Below are 23964 nucleotides of genomic sequence, written 5' to 3'. Positions count from 1 at the left end.
GAAATCTAAAATAATTTATGCTGGAGTAGATCAAAGATCAAAAAAGGGTTTGGAAAGGGGGAGCAGGAGAAATTACAATATTCTATTAGAACAAGCATTATGGGAAAAGAAGGAAGGAGAAATGTGTGGAAACCATCTAGGGATTTAAAAATAAAAATAAAAACCCTGTAAAGCTAAGGAAGAACTTTGCTATGCAGATAAAACTCCGTTCTGTCTGAAAGCATACAGTTCAAGGACAGAGGATCTTCGGAGATGTCATAGAAAGAATAGAAACTGGAGATACGTGGCAGGAGACCAGGAGAGGCAGCAGGACTGGAAGGGAACACCTGAGATCAGGTGAAATCCCAGTTTGTCTTACAGAGATTCCTAATAATGTAAAGGAATAGGTAAGGAAAAGAGGGTCCCAATGGGATTAAGCAAGTAGAGCTATTGAAAGGTGGGCAAATAAGGAATGGAGACCCACCTTGATTATGCCATATCATGTCACTCAAGCGTCATCAGATGTTTACAGTTCCCTGAAAGAGCTGGGCAGTTGATGTGACAGTGGTGGCATTTGCATGTAGTATGACAGATCAAAGTGGGCAGTCTCTCTTGATCACTTTCTTTGACACTCACATTCCCTAAATATATTAAACTGGTGTTCTAGAACCAAAGTAAGATTAAGAAGAAAGGAGATTCAAGAGATCCTCCAGCAGAAAATTGCTGGGGAGGCTCCACTGTGAACTTTCTAAACCCCTTGCCCATGGATAAATGGGCAGCCACTACATTTGATATGCACTTACACCTACAGAAAAAGGAAATGAGATCATGTAGCAGGACTCTATGTTGTGTGTGGCACACCTAGTGATTTGTTTCTATTTCCTAGAGATGCTAAGGGACGATCAAAGAGGTGGGGGGGGGGTTCCTCCCATACTCTTTTGCGAGTAACACCACCATTGTATGCAGAGACAGGAGGAAAGACGGACAATCTTGGAAGAGGAGCTTTTCCCTAATGTGCTTCTAAGCATATGCACTGCTGAGTAAACATGCATGTTCTCAGATACGCAGTACCAATCACTAGGAAGTCAAAGATCTGCCCCCAATTCGTTCCTCCAGGTTTCATGGATACGGAGAAGCTATGACACCTCAGGTGTCACTGGGCAGCAAATGTTGATCCTGTTATGGAAATGGTTGTGTGTGCTGGAACCATCACTGGTTTGAGAAAACGGAGAAACACAGCGTAGTTGGACATTGCTTTTTCCTACGATGCTTCCCATTTAGCCCCGCTTTGGTTCTTACCCTGAGCAGAGTTAGCTTGCAGTTGGCACATGCCCAATCTATGTGGTTTGCATCCTCTTGTCAAAACAGAGTGAGGGTGGCTGCAAAGCCCCTTTAGGGTGTATGATTTGCTGAAAAAAGAGGTTGTGCTTTTTGGGGGGGGGTGGACTCTGTCCAAATATGCCTTCATAACCTTTGGGAACTGGCACCTTCTGCAGCATGGTGTGCATTTTGAGACCATCTTCTCTGCAATGTAACTGTGATGAAATAAATAACATTCAGGACCCAGCTCTTATTTCTGGCTGATTAACATTGTAGGTGGAGTGCCTTGTTTCTAGGATCTCGCCTAGGCAGTTTCATCTCTGCAGACAGTAATAAAACCACGGTTCACTGTGAGCCCTGGTTCTGCTCCTCTTCCTCTCAGCCTGCCTGCTTCCTCTCCACTGTTGCTGCTGCCATTTAACAACACTTGTTTATATTGAAATGTGGAATATAATCACTTAGTTTTGCCTTCTCTCCTCCTCCTCCCCCTACTCTTCGGAAAATGTAAACAGCCCACTTAGCATTTCTATGGCAGCCTCTGTGCGTCCCTTTCTGCATGGTGGGATAGGAGCTGACAGCTCCCTGACAGTCCTTTGCAAGTCATCTCACTCTGTCTCTTTCACCACAGCCCTCAATCCATCGACTGGTGTTTGAAATGTGGCAGTCATGTCTGCTTCGGGCGTGCATGTATAGAGATGCTTGTTCTGGAGTAGGGATATTGCTATTTTCCTGGGCACAGGGCACTGTCATGTGTGGAAATGGGCTGGGGCGAAGCTTTGTTAGATGCAGGTGGGCATTTTCTCTTCTCTCTGAGCTTCTAGCCAATAGACTGGAGTGAAAAATAATGCCTTTGAGCACTTTTTCCTCTTCAGAAGAGAGGGGGACACTTTGGAGGAAAGAAAAGCGAGACTCATCTATGCTCCCGTCTCTGTACCCCAAACCTCTCAGCAATACTTGCAAAGACAGAAACCAAGTTCTGCTTTCCCTTCATCCAGTCATAAACAAGAGACTTCTGGGTAAAGATTCCTAACTCAGAACCACTTTGTTGGAGACTCATAGGGCTCTGAGCTTAACGCTTCCCCTCTTCCTAAACTGGTATTTGTGATCTGTGGTTCAACCTAACTTACCGTATATTTTACTTGTATTTTACATCCCTTAGATACACTAGTTTGAAGAGGCATATAAATAAACAATCAAATCATCTATCAGGTGACAAATTGAAAGGTTGTCAAATACAGCTTTAACTACAACCAGGAAAGTTTTGTATCATTCTAGAACCAATTAAAATTGAGCTAGGAGCCATGAAACTAGACTTGTCTTGTATTAAAAGAACCGTGAAACTAGGGTTGTGGCCAATAAATCACAAAAAAGCAAAAAGAGAGAGAGAATATTTCAGGACTACCATATTCATAACCTGCTTGTACAATTGCAGTAACCATACTAATATCAGCTGTTCTTGAGACAAATTCACTGGTTTAGGAAGGAAGTGTGCTTGTGTATTTGCATTTACATCAATAATCATTTCATATCCTTATGATGTTTGTATATTTGCCAGATGTCAGTCCTTTCACCATAAATCTTATAATACAACTTTTTCCTCTAATTAATTAGTGCCCATCTTTAAGACTACAATACCATGATGCAGTGTGATTGTAAGCGAAAAAGCATATACAACTAGCATAGATTATACCAAACAATTTAGAATGTGTGTGTGTCTGACAGATTGAAAGCTATACCTTCATGAGCCAGAGATCTCTGGTTGGTTCTATGATTACTGAAAGATCTAAAGAAGTATCTGGATTTTCCGCACCCACAATCCAGACCTAGAACATGTTCACATGGGAGTTACTTGTGCTAGTGGTTGATTACTGTAAAACACAGATGAAAGTGTGGAAAGTAGGGAAAGCCATGGCAGATGAGGAAAGTGATAACCTGTTCACTGAAGTTCATTGCATCTTTTTTCTGTGTCTAGTGTGTTATACTGGCATCCTCTGAATGCAACAGGGATACTACAGAATGACCCATATAAGCAAACAATGGGTAGCTTTCTTCTTGCGCTTACAAATTAGATCATTTCTCCCCCCTAGTGCTTAAGAGACTACTGGGAACTCAGATTATGAGAGCATGTTTATATCATCAAACTCTAAGGGCTTATTAAAAACTATGTCAATTTGTTAAAGTCTCTAGATGATAGTAATGGAACATGGCAAACATTAATAAGTAGAAATGTGATTGGAGAGGCTATCTAAGGAAGATACACCGGGCGAGGGAACTTTTTGGCACCCAAGGCCCAATCCTTATCATGATCAGCCTCATGGGCCAAACTTGGCAGGTGGATCTACCTGTCAATCATATCACATCAGTATGACACCGCATGATTGATGGGTGGGTTTGGCTGCCCACCTGTCAAATGCAGAGCTTTGCAGATCTCTCCCCACTTGAAAGTCCTGGTCTCAGAGCTCTAAAAGGGGAGTGTTGGGAGGCTTGCAAAGGCTTTAAAGCAGCCCTCATGATCCCATATCAGCCTGAGACATGAGTATGGGGCTGTTTTAAGGGCTTCTGCAATCTGTTAAATGAAAAAGAGTGGGATCAGCTGCACAGTTTTTGAGAAGTGCTTTGAAGCAACCCCCAGCACTCCCATTTCAGCTGAAATGGGGGCTGCCTTACATTACTCCCCAAAAGTGCTATTTGAAGCAGCTCCTATCAGTAGCCTGCCACTGCCACCCGACTGACTGCAGAAGAAGCACACAATCTGCTTCAAACAGCGTTTTTGAGAAGTACTTTAATCCCCACTCATCCGCTGATGAGTGGAGATTAAATCCTACTGCCTTGGCTGTGCGATCCTGTTCCCTGCTGGCAGCAGGGCACGCAGCCAATGCATTATTTAACCTTGTACTCCTGCCCATCAGCTGACATCACTGGGGATGTCAGCTGCTGCGTGGGTGGGTATGGTTTGGGGGAAATCCCCTTGTGGGCCAAACTATTCCCCTGGCCTGCTGGCATCTTCCAAGGTTGGCCTGCAGGCTGGTAATTCTCCACTTCAATATAAGGAATCACCTGTAGAGTGAATGTCCAGCCTTTCCTTATAGAACAAAAAATTAAAATATACCAAAACCATGTACCAATCTCTCTTTCCCTCTCTCTCCTCCACCCTCTCTCTCTTACACACACACTCCATTATATCATGCCACTAAAACTATGGCATAGCTCATAAATGTTGTTGGAGAGGATGCAAAAAGCTCTTAAGGATAATTTAATTAATTTGAGTCTATTTTGATTCTGTTACAATTTTATTAGTATTATGGGAATAAAAAGCCTTCCAGTGAATATGTACAACTAATACTGAGTTTATTCATGGTAGCAAAACTGATCATCACCTGACTGAGAAAAAGTTCCTTATTTACAAAATGTTGCTTGGTAGTGTTGTTGTCACAATCAGGACCGGCCCTTCTATGAGGCAGAATGAGGCAGCTGCCTCAGACAGCAAATTCTGAGGCGTAGAAATTGGCTAGAAATGTGTGCTGCGTGGTCTGCCCTGCAGCCCCTAAGCTTGCTTGCTGCCTTCAAGTGCGGTGGAGACACTGTTCCAACTATCAGGCTAGTCAGATTTGGTGCACAGAATGGGGAATGCACCTTCCAGTCCTTTGCCTCAAGCAGGAAAATGGCTTGAGCTGCTGCTGGCAAACATTGAACAAAATTTTGATGTCAGTCTTTACCATTGCAGCTGAAAAGGGTGCAAATCATCTGCCCCCAAGGGCACCCAAGAATGACTCCCATCCTTCAAGCTATTTCTTTGAATGCAAGCAGAACTGAACCCAGTGAAACTTACTGCTGACTAAACATGCATAAGATTGGGCTTGGACTCTGTGATCCCTTGAGGCACCTGCTGTTTTGCTTTCTCCAGATTTCCCACCATTTCTTAAAAGAACAGGCTCCCATTCCCACCCCCTTGTTCCTGATGTAAATCTCCACTCACCCCTTGTTCCCTGGTGAGGCCCCCCCCCCAATGTGTGGTGTGCCTCAGGAGCCCTGGATACAACCATTAGACAGGGACAAATCTGCCACATGCCATATCCAGAGAAAACATTGTGAGACTTCCCCTGGCAGGAGTGAGAGGTTGCTGGCCAGCTGTGGTCATTTGGAGTAAACCTTGGTGGCCCCCTTGAAAGACTGCTGGCATTTTCCAAGCAACCTCTGGTTTCAGTGTGGCATTCCTCTCTCCCATGGGGTGAAGCTAGTGGCATTTTCATGGTCTGAGTAAAATATTTGGGGATGCCCCATGATTGAACTTTGGAACACATTCCCTCCTCCCCACACCTATTCCACACTTCTCCTTAAGAACGTGGGTGCAACGTTTTCTGATTCGGCTATTCTGACAATTTACCACCACAACTAAACGGCAGGTAGTGATGGCTGGTGAACAGCTGGAGTCAGCTTTTGGGAGGAGGCTACTTAGACAACCTACCTCCACTTGTTGACTGGCTTGCTGGGCATTGATTGGCGCAATTGATTGGAGGTTTTATCTTTTGAAACATTGACCAGCAGAGGTGGGATGAAGTAAACAGGTGCCCCTCTGCTCAGCTTTAAGATGAGCTGTCCATGAAAGCTTTCATCAAGCATCTGGTGCTGAGCTTGGACCCAGTATGAGGAAACCGTAGGAGTTTAGTCCTATTTGTATACTCTGCTTATAGCTGCATTTAGTGAAGATTCTTGATGGGTCAGGTAAATAAAAGTTGTGATGATTTAACCCCCAAAGTCCTGTATTGTGCATTTGGTGACAACCCCCAGGGAATGTTAGCAGTGGTTAAATTGCCCCATTCTATGCACTGTAATATACACAGAGAATTATGTAATTGGAAGGGACCTGAGGCTCATCTAGTCTAATTCCCTGCAATGCAGGATTATGCAGCGGTCCCTTACCAGGATTGAACCTGCAACCCTGGCGCTACCAGCACCATGCTCCAACCAATTAAGCAATCCAGGCAATTCATAGTATTGATGATGATGCTTGGTGGCAGCATTGGGATGACCTGCTGTGATGTCACAGAGAGGCAAGATCAGCAGAATGGTCCCTGTTGGATGAGCTGTTCTGACTTCAAGGATGTCATGCTGCCATTGGGTGAGCTGCTCATAATATGAGGATATTCAGGCCTAAGTAAGAATGGATAGTAATAACAGGGTGTTGGTGAAGGAGAATTGGAAGAGAAAGTGGTCCAGAGGAAGAGAATGAGAGAAGACCATAAAGGGGATGGGCAGAGAAGGGAAAAGGCCTGGGAAACTAGGACAGAAAGTAGTAAATAATAGGAGTACACCTAGCAGGGAAAAGGATGACACTTTCTGAAAATCTTGATATCAAGCTTATTCACACTGGTCCCTCCCCCTATTTCTAGTCTCGCACCTTAATCTCAGTGTCCTCATTCAGCTAAAAATATGAGCAATCCTTGCCCATTACATGCACTATTACATGTATAATACTGTAAGAATATTATATGCATTTACACTCCTAGTTTCCTAGAGTAACAAGCGTATAAACAGATACTGCAATGCATTTACCTATATAAAAAAAGATGCATATATTTATATACATATGGAATTTTGTGCCAGAAGTGCAGTCCCATATGCAGCTTGACTCTTTCATACATATTATGTGTATAAGATATGTATTTCATTCTGTATCATTTTGCATATATTTAGCCGGGCTTTTAAAAAATGCTCGAGTGAACACAAATGGACACTTGACACAAGGGTCATTTTGATCCAGCAAAATTTGATCAGGCTCCAGCCACCCCAAATCCATGTATAGCCCACTTAAAATGGATTTCCCTTCCACCCCTAGCTATGAATTGCAGAGGCAAGGAACTGCATCTTGATGCAGAGCAACCAGCCAAATCGATGGATTTAGGCTCCAAGTGTTAAATTACGGGTGGTCTATCTGGAAAGAAGAGCTTTGTACTGGCATTGGATTCTTTTTGTACAATTTTGTAATGGGAGATCTGATACAAATGAAGTGGGTGCTCTATGCTTTTTATAATCTTCATCTAAAATATTTTGTTACAATCACTTTAAGGCATGTTGTAGCAATGGGTGTGTGTGTGTGGGGGGGGTGTAATCCCATTTGCAATAGTACTACAAAGCTCTTACCATCGTCCCAGCTGTTGCTCTTGATCCCACCCCATCTCCAGATTGGAAAGGAGGGGGGTTGTCACTGGTTGGTTTTTTTTACTTCAGAGTATAATAACCTGAATTACCTTCAACTTGGGAGGCTGCCAATGCCCTGCATGGCAGAAGCAGATGTAAACATGTCACTAAACAGCCCACAAAGATGCTGTATGGGATACTGAAAACATGCCATTTAGAGATGAGGCTGCTAAATTTCTGTTTGATTTGTTTTCTCCCCCCCTACTCCCGCCCCCCCGCTTTCTTGTTAGTTTTATTCCGGAAGGAGATTTGGGAGGAGTTTTAATAACAATAATTCTGTGGCCTTATCTGCCTGTCCTACATTTGTTTGATTTCCGTCGCTGCAGTGAAATGAAGTCTTTGACATCTCTGTAGACTGTGCAAAAGAGTGGTCACTTCCTATGCTGGAAATAAGGGGTGAGGAACCTTTGGCAGCCTGAGAGCCGTAATCCATTCATAGCAATCTTTTGAGGGCTTCATGACAGCGGTGGGAAGAGCCAGAGGCCAAAGAGAGCTGGCAACAAATGTAAATTTTGCCTTTGTACAGGAGGCTTGTTTACACACACACACTGTCTATCCTCCATCCTGATAAGCCAGAGACATTACCAGAGTACAGTGACACAGTCCAGCCAGGAAAAAGCAACCCTGGCAGAGCCAGTGAGTGTTGTGGCTCAAGGAGAGTTCTGAGGACCAGAGAGAGAAGCTATGAGGGCCACATTCATCCTGTGTCTTAGGTTCTCCACCTCTGCTGTAAATGTCACAACTTCTAAATGCATGTGGCTCCTGGAAGGTTTTCCTGAAAAGTTTCCTGGCTTCTACCTGTTTCCTTCTGGCTGATGAAGGTATCCAAATGCATTTCATTTTAGATTTTTTTTGGGGTAGGGGTAGGGGATGTTTCTTACTCCAGTGCATCTCATCTCTGAACCTACCTTAGAATGTTACACCTCCACAGAATACCCATGGAAAGCTATCTCACTGGTCCATCCAGCTCTGGTTTATCTACAGAGACTGGCAGTGATTCTCCACGTTGCCTGACTGGGGACGTTCCCTACCTTACCTGGAAATGCTGGAGGTTAAACTTGGGAGCTTTTGCCTGCAAAACAGATTCCCTACCACTGAACTAAGGCCCTTCCTTGAGTGATACATAGTGATGTATCTCTGTAGTGTTGCTTCGTTTGCTGTGGCAACTCTCTGTTAAATAGGAACTGTGATTCTGAATTTAGCAGTGGTAGAGATTGAAGGATTTGGATTAATATAAAGGTGTTGGAAGGCCAGCTGGGGTAGGTATTTTACAAAGAGCTGGCCTCTAATCCTACTGGCAGGTGTTGTGATGTCAGAAAGGTTGTGTTAAACTGGGTAAGATAAGGAGACAGGTCCTGGAATAGCCAACAAATCCCAGGGCTTAGATTCTGGTTGGATGCAAGATAAGAGGCTGGACTAGTGCATCTCAGTCCATGTCAGCCTCTGGTGCTCAGAAGTAAAACAAGGTGGATTAAGGAGGAGGTCAACTAAGAGTAAATGAATAGCAAGTTGTTCCTTTCTTTTTCACTTGGCTTTATATTGCTTTCAAAAGACAGACAGAAAACATATGTTGAAAGTGGTTAAGGTTCTTCCTCTGGTCTCATTAGTTACGTAAGTGAAGGAAAATACATTTCTATCAGGGCTGAAAATGACATTTCTCTTAGGGCTGGAAATGACACATTCTAGATTATAAGGATGCTGGTGGTGCTGTGGAACTTCACTGTAACCTCAGATTCTGGTGCAATTATATGTGCTACAATAGAGACTACAAAGATCAGCGCTGGACTCTCTCTGCGAAAGTGAGGTTTACAAGGAGCTTGACTTTGCATCTAGTCCATCAAGAAGATGGGAGAAATACAAGTGGACATCTAGCTTTTCACTTGTCACAGCTTGTACCAATAGTCCACTGGGAGGAAAAGCTCAAGATGGAATCAGGCAGGTGTATCTCTGCTGCTGTATCTCTGACTTCCTGATCAGGCATATCTGTGCAACATAGTTCATATCAACACAGCACAAGCATAACCTATAGAGTCTTCTGCTTACATCTATTGGAAGAGCCCTCTTCAGGTGTTAGTGTTGCTGTGTTACTCAACGTGGATGTGGGGGCCCCAACCTCCATGCAAACAGTGTGACCAACTGCAGTGATGGAGCCTTCACACATACAGCTGTGCACCATATCCATAGATCCAAGAACCATCACATCTCCATCTTGTCATAATTGAGCTTCAGTTTCATCAACCATGAGCTGCCACAACCCAGCCCTAGTTTCAGACACCATTTCAGCATTTCCATAGCTTCTCTCAGGGTTTTTTCCCCCCAGTTGGAACTCACCAGAACTCAGTTCCAGCACCTCTTAGGTGGGCACCATTGCCATTATAACAGAACAAGGAAGGCATTCACAGTGAGTTCTGGCACCTCTTTTTTTCCTAGAAAAAGCACTGGCTTCACTTGACTCGGATGAAAAGGGGAAATGGATCTGGGAGTCACCAGCATGCTGGTGACAGCTCAGCCCCAGTCTCCAGATGACCCCATCTATCAGCTTCATATATTTTTTCAGCCAATGCTTTGATCCTTCCTCCTGTTATTCATGTGCATATTAATACTGTCAGGTTGTATACTGAAAGCTTAGAAATTACCACACTGCTAAGTCTATTACTGTGGTGTTGCCGTAAGTGTGCACCCCTCACTCCCACCACACACCACCTATAAAATGGGATGTGTGGGGAAATAATGATCTACCTGTCCTTTAAAGAAAGCCTGCTCTGGAAACGGTCCAACTTCTGCCACAAATAGTGGTTCTGGAGTTGATTATAGTCAAAGTTGAACACCACCCCATCCCAAGTTTTGCGGGAAGTTCTTGTAGGCTTGCAGGCCTCTGAAGTTTAAATTCTGCCTTCAGATGAGACACAGCTTTCTCATCTGAGTCATATAAAGATGCTTTACTCTGTTACCTTGCTCACATCACCTGCACCAGACGGATACACTACAACACTTGAAAACAACAAGATGTTCTTCTGGTGTTTTGTTCCCCTGTACGTGTGATGTTGAAAAACAACTTTAGCAGGTAGCAGCAGTGTGTGAGTGTGCTGCACATTCTCTGTGGTGTGACAGATATTCAATCAGCTTGCTAACTGAAACAGCTCCATAAGATGTCCTTATTACACTGAACAAAATTGGCAATGCACACAAGCACAAAAGATAGGGATATTGTTATATCCAGTGCTTTTTTCAGGGGCTATTCAAGGGTTTGCAGTACTGGCACCTCTTTTTTCTTTTCTTCTTTTTGGTTAACAAGTGTGACACATACATGGTGAGTAGGTTTTTAAAAAGGTAAAGGACCCCTAGATGGTTAAGTCCCGTCAAAGGCAACTATGAGGTTGTGGCGCTCATCTCATTTTCAGGCTGAGGGAGCTGTTGTTTGTCCACAGACAGCTTTCTGGGTCATGTGGCCAGCATGACTAAACCACTTCTGGTGCAATGGAACACCGTGATGGAAACCAGAGTACACGGAAACACTGTTTACCTTCCCACTGCAGTGGTACCTATTTATCTACATGCACTGTCATGCTTTCGAACTGCTAGGTTGGCACGAGCTGGCACAGAGCAATGGGACTCACCCAGTCATGGGGATTCAAACCACCAACCTTCTGATTGGCAAGCCCAAGAGGCTCAGTGGTTTAGACCACAGCCACTCATCCATGGTGAATACCAGCGCTTATTTTTCTAGGAAAAAAGCACTGGTTATATCTTATATATCATGCTTCACTCTGCAGTTTGTTTTCCCCAACCCCTTCAACTGAATGTCTTCAACCCTTAGCAATGGCAAAAGGTGGGGTGAGGTGGAGGCTCTGACCTCCCAGCAGGTGAGATGCTCTTGCTTAGCAGGAGAGGAAAGGGGAAAGCAGTGGCAAAGCTGCCATCGTGGAAATCCGACAGCAGAGCCAATCTGGCACACCTCTTCCACCACCCCAGCAACCTTGCCCCCCTCCCAGTAAGAAGCAGTGACTCATCTGTCAGGTCAGGTACATGCCTCAGCCCCACCACTCAGTTTGCTACTGACCGTCAGAAATAAAACCAAAGCCCTCAAAATAAGGTTAATAAGGAACTGATTTCCTTCATGCTTTCCACCAGCCAGGAGAACGCTACTTATAGGACAAGACACGGCCTGAAATATTGTCAGAATCACTATAATATTGTCAGTCAGGCTCAAATGGTGACCTGGACTAAGCCAAATGTCTGCCCTCATGGGATCATAAGGAAATGGAGTGAAAACGAAACTGCCAACATTGCAATGGCTTTGCACAAAATCTATAGTGTGGCCACACTTGGAAAACTGTGTACATTTCTGATTTCTGCATTGGAAAAATGATACTTTTCCAATGGAAGAGGTGTGGAAATAGGCAATCAAAATGATTGAGGAGCTGGGGCAATTCCCCTTTGAGGAAAGCGAACAATGCATGGGGCTTTTTTAATATTTGTATCAGTGCTTTGTTTCCTAGGGAGGAAAAAAAAATGATGCCAGTCCTCTGAGCAGTTGCCCTTGGGTGTTAAATTTCCTCAGGGCCAGGAAAAACAATTACATGTTTTACTAGAACTTCATTAAGATCTTGGTATATAGTTATTACATGATAATTAAATAACTTGCTGCAACACTGTACCTTTCTCTGTACTCTCAACACCTGACAGTGCATGCCTATTTTCACTACAGGGTCGTACCCTGCAACATTCTTCTGGGTCATGGGCTCACGTCTCCTTCTCTAAGCTGGGCAAGCACTTCCTGGAATTGGTAGAGGAGATGTGATGCTCTGATGGGGTCACCCTAGCCACCTTCCCAAAGCCAGGAGAACTCCAGGAAGCAACTTTTATATGCAGCTTTTAAAACATCTCTAAAGGCAGCCCTGTGTAGGGAAGTTTTTAATGTTTGATGTTTTATTATGCTTTTATGTTTGTTGGAAGCCACCCAGAGTGGCTGGGGCAACTGGGGTGAAGCAGTTGTCAGTTTTCAGGGCGCCATTTCCCAGTAGCTCCAGGGCTCCTGTAGGCAGCAGGTGACAAAGAGATGTGGTTCTAACTCAGTCCAGGAATCATGGACTGTAGAGGCTCCATGTCCACTGATGGTTCCTAATAATTGAGGAACGAGCCTGGACAAATGGGTTGCCCTTGTCAGAGAGACTAGAATGCAAGGAATATTACAGGATTTGCTCTCCTACAGACTCACCCAGTCAAGAGAAGGCTGTACCCCTCTCATCCAGGCTACCCATTGGCACTGGCCTGAAATCAATAAATGTGATCATCAGAAAGTATAACATTTGCTGTGCTAAAAAAAAAATCAAGGGGGAAAATGAGCAGGTGTCTATGTAACAAAGAAATGACTCAGGCTGAATTGACAAAAATAAATTACGCAAATGCTATTGTATTTGCTAGGTCTTCAAAACAACAACTGGTGTCTGGCATTTTGTTAAAGCAATCTCACATGTAAATGAAATAGGCTACTGCTTCCTGATATTTACTGTATATTGGTGGGGGCGTTTTAATCACAGTACAGCACTGATTCCTAGTTCTTAAGGTTCCGACTTACCTTTGCCTTTGTAGTCATGTCTAAGGACTGCAAGTTTTCCATAACCCCGGTAGAAGTATGTTTCTGGAATTGGACATTGACTTGGTTGTGAGCTCAGCTAGAATCAAGAGGATTTCAAAGTGTTTACAATGGGATACCCAGTTTCAAAGTAGCGGGGGGGGGGGGGGTTAGATATCTCCCACTGTAGGGACATTAAGATATCACATAAACAGTGGGGGGGGGAATTGTGAGGGTGGGCATGGTGTTGCACAGGCTATCCCTGCCACCATTGACACGTGGCCACCCCTACCCACAACTTAAGTGTATTTAGTCAGTGTGTGAAGCAGCCTGAGGTACATTCCAACATGTGTACATAGACCTCCTCAACATGATTGCCCCACACAATGTTGGAAGACTTTTTTATATATTATATACAAAGGCTATCAAAATGTGCAAAAAGGAGAAGGCATGGTTGCTGGACACACTTGGTGTCATCTGAACCCCAGTTGTGAAAAGTCATTTGTTTGTTAATGTCCAAATTTTCACCAGCTTCTATTATGAGTTCCTTCTCATGGGAGCCATGGGAGCCAACTCCTAGGGACCAATGTCCCCTCAGCCCCTCCTCATAAAATATTTGAGGGGGACGGGTTCCCCCAAAGTTGATGGACGTTACCATTCAAACAGTGTGTATGCACCACATCTTGTGATCAATTATGGGGGTGGGACTTACCCCCCCCAATTTTATCCAAGTTGACACTGCTTATAGGAGCCTACTTTTTCCACCATTCTCTGTGGGAGAACTGTGCATGTGAGTTCCTGTCTTAGACACTGCAGTAGTCTGACACAAGGAAGTGTCAGTCATTTCCACTTCCTCGCTATGCCTCCTGCCCCTTTCTGCAATGTCTGAAGTTGCCCATAGGCAAGGAAGTTTGATGTCACTTCACATGAAATGCACATTGACAAGCTATTCCCCAGTTCAGCTTCCCCTGCTGCCATTCTACAGTACTGTAAAAAAACACTGGTTTTCAGTTATTTAGGTAAAAGATAGTCCTGATTAGGATAAAAATTTATTCATTTCTGCACTCTGATCGTGACCCTTGTATGCATTAAGTTTAATATGCTATCTATGCCTGTACATGGAGGCTTTAACATTGGTCACATTCAAATGCATGAATCCCCAAACACATTTAGACGTGGTATTCTAATGCGAAAAACTCATGTGCCATGCATGTGCCAATGTTAACTCTTTGACATGGCTGTGACTTATTTTTTCCAGAATCTATTGCTGGTTTTGCTTTATCCCAGCTGTTTGTGAAGCTCAAATGCAAGGAAGGCACTAATTGCTTTACCTAACTCTTATTGGCAGAGGTATCCATGTCCTTTACAGGTTCTTCTTTATTACTCTTCCCCTTTCATTCCCCTTCACTTCAAATCAATGAATGGAATGATTACAGCACCTATTAATACTTTCCCCTCCCCTTCAACACAAAGGAGGTTTGTCATTTTTATTTGGTTGATTTTTAGCAAGAACAAAAGAATCCTGGCCTGAGGACACTAGCAACACAACCACATAGTAATAATAAATGTGACCCTTTCGGAACTTGTGTATTTGCTGGTTATAACTATTACAGTGGTACCTCGGGTTACATACGCTTCAGGTTACAGACTCCACTAACCCAGAAATAGTACTTCGGGTAAAGAACTTTGCTTCAGGATGAGAACAGAAATCGTGCTCCGGCGGCGCGGCAGCAGCAGGAGGCCCCATTAGCTAAAGTGGTGCTTCAGGTTAAGAACAGTTTCAGGTTAAGAACAGACCTCCGGAACGAATTAAGTTCTTAACTCGAAGTACATAGTACAATGAGCTGATGATGAGATTATGTACATATGCATCTGGTTTATGAGTAGGCAGTACTGGCATCAACGCACAGCACCCTGAAGTAGAGATGGGGTAGAAATTCATGCAGTTTGAATTTAATTTGCACCTCCCAAACCAATATGGTACTAGCTACCTCTGCTGTCAGAGGCATTATGTATCTGAATATTGTTCGCTGGCAATTTCAATGCTATTGTGCTCATGTCCTGCTTCCAGGCTTCCAATAGGCATCTGGTTGACCAATGTAAGAACACGATATGAGACTAGATAGTATGATTCAACAGCAGGCTCTTTTTGTGTTCTTCTTTTAACAGTAGCTTGAGGGACGAGGGTGGTGCTGTGATCTAAACCACTGAGGCTCTTGGGCTTGCCGATCAGAAGGTCAGCGGTTCGAATCCCCACGATGGGGTGAGCTCCTGTTGCTCTGTCCCAGCTCCTGCCAACCTTGCAGTTTGAAAGCATGCCAATGCAAGTAGATAAATAGGTACCACTGTGACGGGAAGGTAAATGGCATTTCCGTGTGCTCTGGCACTCGTTGCACCAGAAGCGGTTCAGTCATGCTGGCCACATGACCTAGAAAGCTGTCTGTGGACAAACGCTGACTCCCTCAGCCTGAAAGCAAGATGAGCACCACAACCCCATAGTCTCCTTTGATTGGACTTAACCGTCCAGGTGTCCTTTACTTTTACTAATAGTGCCTTGTTTAGAAAAACTAAGACTGGATGTCAAGAGTCTCAACAATCTCTTGTATGATAGCTATCTTATTTGCCCACACCTTTCTATTATATTGAACCGGGGTTTTTAATAGATTTCGCCAACTCTAATATTAGCTTCGGTTATTTAGAGGCAGCAATTTTAATTGCTTTCTTAATACCATATGTCGCAGAGCTGCGAGACTGCAGTGGGCGTTTTGCCTGTATCAATCAAAATACATATTGCTCTCCTCTATCTCTAGCGATTATAAGGTCTTCTATAAATATTAGCTATAAATACCATTACATCTAAATCATGTTTGTATTGATCTGCTGGAGAGAAAAGCAAAACAGGCCAAGCCTTAAGTTGCTTCTTTTGCCTAAATACAAATTGCTTGCCCAGAGAAAAATCCAAGTTAGGGCACCACATTATCCTCCAGGTTGGTGTTCTGGCTCAAGTGTAGATTTGCAGGTGCATGTACTTGGAAGGTCAAGGCCTGCAGCATTAAAAGGAAAAACGGTTTTTGCAGGAAATCAATAGCCCTGGCAACCAAGAACAAGTTGCTGAGCTCTTGTGCCTGCAGAATGGAATCCAAAGCTATATTCTGCTATGTTCTGATTGAAGAAACAATAGTCTTCTCAGGTGATAAAGATTTTGGAGCAAGAAAATAACACCACTAGCTACTGATGTTGGTTTTGTTGTTGTTGTTAGCTTCACATGGGTAGAAATGAGATAAATGATCTCTCTGGTGCCTTGCTGTCTGTTTTTGTGCTGCTACTTATGATTTTACAGCAGAAGCAGAGCCTGCAACCCCTGGATGGGAAACCTGTCACTTTCCACATGTTGTGGGACTGATCTTTCATTAGCCCTGGCCTGCATAGACAATACTAAGAGACAGTGGCAATTTTAGCCCAGAGACATCTGGATTAAAAAGTGGCTGGAGGAGGAGGAGGAGGAGACAGAGGGTGAAGAAAGAGCTGTTAATGGAGAGGGACCCTTTTCCATTCCTTTGACCCCCCCGCCCAAACTCAACAAATCTGCTGTATCTGGAACTAGATGTGAGGAGTGCAGCTGGATGAGATGCAGCCTTGGGCCTGCCCATAAGAAGCAAGTCAAGAGGGAGAAACTCGGGTGATTAAAATACTTTACCCTTTTAAATGAGTTTGTGGGAGGGGTGGGGAAAGGGATGGTTTGTTCTTAGAATCATAGAGCCTCAGAGCTAAAACACCCATGACCGATGGCCATCCAACCTCTGCTTAAAAACCTCCATGGAAGGAGAGCTCTTGTTTTTATATGTACTTTGTGTTTGTGTCTTGGTGTCAGGGACTGGACTGAAGAGGAGGAGTGGTGGAGATTCCCCCCCACACACCTTCTGTAGTTTCCAGAGAGGAGGAAGGCAGTCTTGAATTACAGCAGCGCTTTGAGGAAGATAACAACAGCTCAAAGACAGGTGAACAGCAGAGTTATGAGGTGTTAGGAGAAGGAGGAGGGGAGGAAGAGCAGCTAGCTGACGCATCACTGGACAGCACAACCTACTCCCCTTCTCCCAAAATGCGAAGTTCGTTAAGGGTGCAAGAACAAAGGGCAGTTGTCCACTGACAGATACCGTAGAAGCAGATGTTATTAGAAAGGGGGGGGGGGAGCTCAGTGCAAGCAACGCCGTCATTGAGGAATGACTGGATTTCTTTGCCTTTCACCGTGATGACTGAAATAAATCAGAAGTAAGAACTTTCTTGTTTCCTCCCTGCTTCTTGGTGCCATCAGAGGGGAGGGGAGGATTCCTCAAGCCTGACACTTGTATTTTTATGTTATGATCTGCCCTGAGATCTATGGAAGCAGGGTGGTGTACACATTTAATACCACACATTTAATAAATAAATAACAAGTGCTGGGAGAACATCAGTGATGGAGAATTATGGATTGTACTGGATCTGGAGTGTGGCCCAGAAGACTCTTTAAATACTAGCCAACTACTCAGCCCAGCCAACTGCTCACCTTTTTGGCAGATGTAGATGCTGGCAATGATCCTTGGCTCTGCTCCCTCCTCTTCTCATTCTAAAAAAAAACCCTCCTTGTACACCTCATTTGATTCCCAGGTTTGAGTGCAGATGTATGAGATCCACTTGTTAGTGCTGAATCTGCACTGATGTTTTGGGTGGCTGGGTTGCACAACCAGATCAGGATCCTTGCACCATGGCTGTGGATCTTTTAGCATGGAACTTAGGATCCACAGGCATTCCTTTGTTAGACTGAATAATATCTGCCTGGAAGCTTAAGTCATGCTCTCTACCCTACCAACAAACAGTGGTTGTTTCTCATTAAAATGTCAACATATACAGTACAGCAAAACAGGGAGCTGTCTCATACTGAGTCGGACCATTTTTCCATCAAGCTCAATATTATCTATACTGATTTGTTGTGGTTTTCCAGGGCTGCAGATGGTAGTCTTTCATAGCCTTACCTGGAGATGCTGTGGATTGAACCCGAGACCTTTTGCATGCAAACCATGTGCTCTAACACCAACCTGTGGCCCATCCCATCCCATATCGACAAACTACTTCATAACACACCGGCATTGTGCAACACATTGCTGAAGCTGGTGAAAGGCACTCCTAATCACTGCAGCCACTTGGGCTTTCAGAGACAAGCCCTGCCATCCCATAACTAGGCTTTAGTACTGCATTGTCATAAATTCAACCTTAAAGGTAATGGTAAAGGACCCCTGACCATTAGGTCCAGTCGTGGACGACTCTGGGGTTGCGGCACTCATCTTGCTTTATTGGCCGAAGGAGCCGGTGTGCAGCTTCTGGGTCATGTGGCCAGCATGACTAAGCCGCTTCTGGCGAACCAGAGCAGCACACGGAAAAGCCGTTTACCTTCCCGCCAGAGCGGTACCTATTTATCTACTTGCGCTTTGACGTGCTTTCGAACTGCTAGGTGGGCAGGAGCTGGGACCGAACAATGGGAACTCACCCCGTTGCAGGGATTCGAACTGCTGACCTTCTGGCTCATTGGTTTAGACCACAGCGCCACCTGCGTCCTAATTCAACCTTAAATTGTCATTAAAAAATAATAACACTCCAGTGTGGGAAACAACGAAAGCATTTGTTCTTGGGCAAGTGTGGAGTACTTATAAGATCAAAGACTTATTAAATATAAAACAAATTCACAGGGCAGAATGAATATATAGGTTATAGGGAACCAGACAGAGGGCCTTCTTGGTAGTGGCGCCCTCCCTGTGGAACGCCATCCCATCAGATGTCAAGGAGATAAAGAACTTTTAGAATACATCCGAAGGCAGCTCTGTATTAGGAAGTGTTTTAGACATTTTATGTTTTGCTGGAAGCCGCACAGAGTGGCTGGGGTATAAATAATAAAATTATTATTAGTATTATTATTATAACCACTTGGAAGAGGGCCTTTACAGTGACAGCGCTTGCCACATGAAAAAGCCACTCATCAGATGTAAGGCACATACCCTCCAACATTTCTCTGATGAAAATAGGGACATCCCATTCTGTAATGATTATTTTACGATTTATACCCCACACATCTTATTGGGTTGCCCCAGCCACTCTGGAAACTTTACAACATAATAAATCATTAAAGATTTTTTTAAAAAAACTTCCCTATACAGGACTGCCTTCAGACGGCTTGGGGGTTGGATAACTCCATACCCTCCAACATTTCTCCAATGAAAATAGGGACATCCTAAAGAAAAGTGGGATCAAATCAGAAACCGGGACAGCTTCTCTAAATCAGGGACATCCCTGAAAAATAGGGACACTTGGAGGGTCTGAAGGCATGCACAGACTACTTGATGCTTCCCTGCCACCACCATACCTCCTCTGGGAGTGGCAGAAATCTTGCTGTACACTGTACTTTCCATAGCCACCTTGCTGTGTCCAGAGGTCTGCAACTGCTTTCCTTTCTCCTCTGACCCAGTGCCTGAGGTGGTTGTTGTTGTTGTTTACCACCCATTCCTCCAGGGGTTTGTGGGAAGTTTGCAATGGGCAATCTTCTTCCTCCCTAGGACCCTCCCACCCCAGCATCGCTGTTCCAGGACAGTCCACTCTGTTCTAGTGAGAAATTCCTCATCTTGCCTGACAGTTCAAAGTACAGTGGTACCTCGGGTTACAGATACTTCAGGTTACAGACTCCGCTAACCCAGAAATAGTACCTTGGGTTAAGAACTTTGCTTCAGGATGAGAACAGAAATCACATGGTGGCAATGCGGTGGCAGCGGGAGGCCCCATTAGCTAAAGTGGTGCTTCAGGTTAAGAACAGTTTCAGGTTAAGAATGAATTAAGTTCTTAACCCGAGGTACCACTGTACAGATAGGGGGCCTCAAGTCGCTGCATCTTCTCTTCCAGCAAGGCAACCAGCTTGCTGTGGGTGTAGCTTTGCACATTTTCAGGGAGTAAGATGACATGACACAGGTGTTGCAGGTCACTGCAGCAGCTCTCTCACTGCCTATGTCTCTGGGTCCTAGGCACACCAGTCTATGCTCCCCCCTCAACATCCCCTGCTAAATGCCCTCACAAGCACTCCTGTTTACAAGTCCTGGTCACAAGCTCCCAGAGGCTGCAACTGGCTAAACAGAACCACTTCTGGCTGCTAACTCTTTCCCCAACTGAATTCCTCCTTCAGCCTGGCTTCCTCTCAGCAGTAGCCCCTCCCCCTTGATGTTTTTCCCCCTTGAGCTGAGCAATAGTGTAGCACCTCTGTATGACAAATCACCGGGGGGGGGGGGGAGGTGAGGAAGAGAAATGAGCTGTTTTCCGTTACCACATAATCGCTAAGCAGTTTTTGTTAGGCATCTGTGGCCCACTTTACATGAGCAGCCGACAAAGTGGAAGAAAAGGGCTTTCTTCATATGTTTCATATTCTGAACCATTTGTCACCTTTATTGCTATTCCCCAAACCCATTTCTCATTTATTTCCACCATTCTTCAAATGAAATGACACAAATTCTCCACCTGAGGTTTAAACAGCATTGATTGGAATCCTAATATCGCTTCCTACGGCTTGCATGTGATATCTTCTTAATACTATCAAATTGACATTTACTATTTTCCAGTTCTTTTACCCTAATGCACATTTGCTTGTGTTCAACTGTAGCACCCTAGCACCTTCACACTCACATAAAGATTTAGAAATTATAAATTTTGTGTTCTTCATATGTGGATTTCCTTTCTTGAATTTCATATTAAGGCTACATACAATACTTTAAAAAAGACAACCCATGTTGCATACATTTTCCAACTCATCCACATCACATGTTGCAGCATCTTCCATTGTTCTGTTGATAGTTCTATTTTGTTTTAGAATAATCTGCCCACACAATAAAGCATATTTCAACACCTTAAAGATCAAGTTATGTATTGCTCCATTACTTGCTTTTTGTAAACGTTGATCCAAGTCCTGTGCATTTTTCCTAGGATTCAGGGTGGAATAAGCACATAACCTGATAGAGGGGAAAATGTGTTAGATTGAGTTTCTATTTCCCCTCAAAAAAACCCTGATTTTCCTGTTAGTTGGTTCATGGTAAATAGAAAGACTTAATGGGGTTACTATAAATGTAAGAGAAAAGGCCAAGATGTGAAGGATAAAGGATGTGGAAAACAGAGACAGACAAAAGACTGTGGAGGCATTGCTGAAAACATTAAGCAGCTGAGACTAAAAAGCTCATTCTGGTCTGTGAACAATTATTGCTTCTATCTTCTCCCTCCTACGCCTGTCTTAAGATGCATACCACAATAATTTGATGTCCAGGAGTAAGCAATTGTCTTGTTCTCTCCTCCCATCTCCTCTTGTTGGATGGTCCCTTTGAAACCATGTCTCTGATGGTGTTTCTGCTTTTCTATTACAGTAGCACAGAATATATGTCTATCAGTGGGACTATATTCTACCTTTGCTGTTGGAGGCAGCATCACTCTGAATATCAGTAGCTAGGAATCGTAAGGAAGGAGGGTGCTGTTGCTGTCAGGTCTTGCTTGCAGGTTTCCCTTAGGTATCTGATTGACCACTGTGAGAATAGGATGCTGGACTAGATGGGTCACTGGCCTGATCTAGCAGGCTCTTCTTACAGCTTCCTATTCCCCACAGCCTTCTCCCTGTCACTTCCTTCCTCATCTGTCCCCACCCCCTATAATTTGGCATAATCTGATATCTCACCCTTTAAACTGCAAATGCTAGGGATTGAACCTAGGACCTTTTGGCACAAGTGTTTTGCCACTGAGCTATTATGTCTCGCATACTTAACTGCTAGAGCTACTACTCACTGACATTACGGGGGGGTGGGGATGAGGAGCTGTTTCATTCAGATGTTACCTCCTTTGTGATGGTTAGTGGCACAATGGTATGTGTGCGTTTCTGTGTGGAAATGGGGGGTGGGGAGTCACCTTGTGTAACTCAGGCATGTTTGTATGAGCAGTTTCTATACCGACATTAATATTACAAAACACAAACATGCTTTGACTGCTGTTTTAATGGTTATAATTGCTGTGCTGTTTTAATGAGCTTGTTTTAATACACATTTTAATGATGGATGTTTATTTCAGTGTTTTGGTGGAATTGTTTTATTGTGTATTTTAATTAGGTGTGTATATTTTTTGTAATTGGTTTTATACTTGTAAACCACTTAGAAGTCACTTTGGCAATTAAGTGGTATATAAATTAAAAACATCCTTAGGGCATGTAGAAGAGATGTTACAATAGCACTGCAGACAAAAAGATTGATGCAAATCCTTAGGACTTGATTGTTATTTCTCTACCTACTTATTTAAGTGTAGCACAGCATAGTAATAAATTTAGGAAAGCTGAATGTGCTCTCTTTAAATATTTTTTGAACTGTAAACTGAAGGGGTTGTAACCCTTTTTCTGTTTTGTGATTTCTACGCAGAGGTCTTCCTCAAATAAACCAAATACCTGGAGCTTCGTGTGATTTTCAAGATTCTATGTGAACTTATTTCCTTGGGGGATGCTAGCTATTTGCTGCTGCTGTTACTTTCATGGCTTTTTTATTTGGTCGATTCAATATAAACGGGTAATTTATGATTCCTTATTTACTTATATGCAACTAATCCCTTACAGGGCAAATTTGTGGGTGTTTTCTTCTGTATTTTGTACTTCCAAATTAATTGTAAGAAATAATAGGGGAAAGAAATTTAGGGAAGCTGTCTTAATAAGCAATTCAAAAGGAATGGAAAAGCTGAAAGCTACTGATCTCTTTTCTATAGCTTTTGGGCAGGGGGCTAGCAGCGTGTGGGCCACATCTGGTTGTGGGCCACCTCAAAGAGGACTGCAGATGTTCCATCTTCTTGGACTACCACCTTGACTGGCAGCTGAAAGGGGAGGTGGTTGGAACATTGCAAGCACTGGAGGAGACCAAAAACCATCAGAAAAGGCAAGGGCTACACTAGGCTCTGATGCCTCACAGCATCTGGAGCCTGCTCCCTGCTGCTCAGCTGTGTTAGCTGAGGATGAGAGAGACAGCAGGGAGGAGAGATTTAAACATGTCACCATGGCCAGCTCCCTTCCGAAACAACAGAGCAGTAGTGAAGAGGAGGCCACATGTGTGTTGTGTGTACTTTATGTGCAGAGGTGCCAGCTTCTTAAGACGATTGAGGGGCCCCGACATGATGTCCTGATATCATGCACAGGATGTGAGGAGCCAGGGGGCTGAGTTGAACACCCTCTGAAGGGGTGTTCTGGTCCCCTAAAAAACAACAACATTGGGGGCTGGAAGTCTCTTGGCCCCTAGGAGCTGGCTGTGCATGTGTGTGCACTGTGTAAAAATGTTTGGATGGCCATTCACACTTGTTCTATCCACGCCCATGTGACCCTCAAAGGGTTGGGTAAGAAGGAATGCAGTCCTCAGGCTAAGAAAACTCTTCATTCCTGGGACAGTGCTCCCCTTTTGCTGGGATTTATTTTGCTGCTTTATCTAATTTTATTGTCCCTTAAAAAATAAATAAACTTGCTGTACTGCTGCTATATAAACTTTTAGTGCTTGAATTCTGTTGTGTTTTATGAGATGTAAGCTTTACGCGTGGCTGTGTCCAAAAAGACAGCCTATAAATAATTTTCTAAATTAATAAAATAAAAATAAGTTGAATCTAAAGGTGCCCTTCTGGGAACGGAAGGACCTTCAGTCCAGAAAGTCCAGAAAGATGGGCAATTTTCATTTCCTCCTCCCTTCTACAGCACAACCTTTTACTCTGATGCACTCTAGAGCAGAGCTTCAGCCAGATGCATAGGGGGCTGAAGGAGAAAGGGGAATGGATTCAGATTGCCCTTCTTTCCATTCATAGCAGCTAGGATTGCCCTTTTCATAAGCAGA

At 43.8% G+C, this 23964-nt stretch overlaps 1 protein-coding gene across 3 annotated transcripts in view; it reads left to right on the top strand.

The window, feature by feature from the left end:
* Nucleotides 1–23964, top strand: part of LRFN2 (leucine rich repeat and fibronectin type III domain containing 2) — a 237755-nt gene that overhangs the window by 1680 nt on the left and 212111 nt on the right. The gene's annotated exons all lie outside the window — the stretch shown is intronic.

Source organism: Podarcis liolepis, assembly GCF_965112155.1.
Source record: "Podarcis liolepis genome assembly, chromosome: 3".
In the NCBI taxonomy this organism is placed as follows: Eukaryota; Metazoa; Chordata; class Lepidosauria; order Squamata; family Lacertidae; genus Podarcis; species Podarcis liolepis.
The sequence above is the reverse complement of the archived record's forward strand: the minus strand, read 5'-3'. Positions and strand labels throughout refer to the sequence as shown.